General features: G+C 65.7%; 1 long non-coding RNA gene across 1 annotated transcript in view; it reads left to right on the forward strand.

The window, feature by feature from the left end:
- Positions 1 to 626: 626 nt before the first annotated feature.
- LOC107110754 overlaps positions 627 to 1,870 on the forward strand; it is a 5,549-nt gene continuing 4,305 nt past the window's right edge. Inside the window, exon 1 of the long non-coding RNA XR_001482533.1 lies at positions 627 to 745. This is a non-coding gene — a long non-coding RNA (uncharacterized LOC107110754). The remainder of the gene's footprint in view (positions 746 to 1,870) is intronic.

A 1,870-nucleotide genomic window follows, 5' to 3' on the forward strand; every position in this document is an offset into this window, starting at 1 on the left:
GGGGACACCGGCGATCCGGCGGAGGGAGCCCCGGCCGCGGCTTTCCTCTCCGGCGCCCAGAGGAGTAGCAGCAGCAGCAGCAGCCGCAGCAGCAGGAGGAGCCCCACGCACGTCAGCCCCGCTCCCTCTTTCCAGGAAGTACCGTACGAGCGACGCGCCAGGCGCAAGGCGGACAGACTGGCCCTTCCCTCCAATGTGCCTTTGTTTATGTGGGCTCCGTATTGCACAGCCAACATGCACCTCAAGTCTCCAAGCGTCAGTGCACGTCAGTGCCGCCCGCCCAATCAGCCAGGCAAGGGGCTGGCTCGCTCGGCACCGTTGGCTGGGGCTCGCTTTGGTAAATTTCCGACGTGACATCACCCGGCGTGGCGCTTTTAAGGTGGGAGCGGGACTCGGGCGCGCGCGCGCTCCCCTGCCCGGCACCTGGGCGCGCCCCCGGGCGCAGCGCCCTCCTCTTCTCCGCCCCCCGCCCCAGCACGGGACGCCCCCTCCCCCCGGGCCCCGGCGTGTAAACAAAGGACTCCTCCGCCTCCCCTTTCCCCGCCCCCTCCTGGCACACGCAGAGACGAGCGCCCCCTCCCCCCGGGCCCCGGCGTGTAAACAAAGGACTCCTCCGCCTCCCCTTTCCCCGCCCCCTCCTGGCACACGCAGAGCCGAGAATCGCCCCAGCCTGGCAAAGCTGCGCTCTGGCGGGTCTGGAGTGGCTCAGCGGCGCCCGCAAGGGAAAGGTGCGCTCTCGATCCAGGTACGTCCTCTCGGTCTCTCACCCCTTCGTCTAGATGGAGACTCCTCACCCCCACTCCCGCCAGGCAAATACCACCTTATTCCGGATCCGCTCCCCCCCCTCTTGTTCCTGAGGAGCAGGTACATTTCACAGGTGAGGAGCCTCCTGACGCGCCCGGGCAACGCATTCCACAGGTTGCACAATGCCCGCTCGGATTTACGTCTGCGCCTCCCCGCGCCTTGAAATCGGTTCCAAGAAGGCACCGTTGCTGCGGAGAGCGGATTGGGGGGAGGGGGGGAGGCACACCCGCGCCGGTCTCGCGGGGAAGTTCCTGTTCGCGGAACAGTCGCCTCTCGGGAGGCGTGATGTGGGAGTCCGCAAGAGCAGGGTGGGTACACATAACGGGACCTGGAATTCATCCCTCCGGGGAATAAAGTCTTGTTTGCAAACAGCAGTCCCGGGAGCGAAAATGCGGGGTAAGGAATAGGGAGAGGCGCGCGTCGCGGGTAGGCCGTCCGGTCCATTGTCTGCTTAATCCGAAGTAAATTGGAATGTGTATGAAGCAAAAGAAAGGGAAAAAGTGAGAGCCGGGAGGAGGGGCGGGCAGGACGAGGGGCGGGGCGGCGCGTGACGCAAGAGGACGCGGCCATTGACGCAACACGGGCCCAGGACGCGCCAAAAATAGTAGCAGCGCCCCGGCAGCCTGGTCCGGCGGTGGCTGCCGCTGCTCCATTGCGCGGGGGGCGGGGGCGGGGCAGGGAAGCAACAGCCTGGCGGTGGGCAGGGCTATTTTAAGCCTCTCCGACTCGGAAACTCGAAAGCAGCCCAGGGAGGGGGCTATTTTTAAATCTTTTCCTGGCCGGGCTTCCAGGCTGAACTTTTTTTGGGGGCGCGCCTGCACACGAGCCACGGAAGGAAGCGCTCCGAGTGGGCGTCGCAGTTGGGGGAAGGGGAGAGGACTTTCACTTCCTCGGCCAGGGAGACTGCAGCCCAGAGGCCCCCCCCCAGTCTAATCTCACGCAAAATACCATGGAATGGAGTCAGTGTGCATAGGATCACGCGCTGCTCAGGATGCTCCCCACCTGCCCCACTGCCTCCCCCTTCAGCACACCCGCCGGAGGGGGTTTCCCCCCCCCCCTGCTTCCC

This window comes from Gekko japonicus, unplaced genomic scaffold (genome assembly GCF_001447785.1).
Source record: "Gekko japonicus isolate JY-2015 unplaced genomic scaffold, Gekko_japonicus_V1.1 scaffold6, whole genome shotgun sequence".
Classification (NCBI taxonomy): domain Eukaryota; kingdom Metazoa; phylum Chordata; class Lepidosauria; order Squamata; family Gekkonidae; genus Gekko; species Gekko japonicus.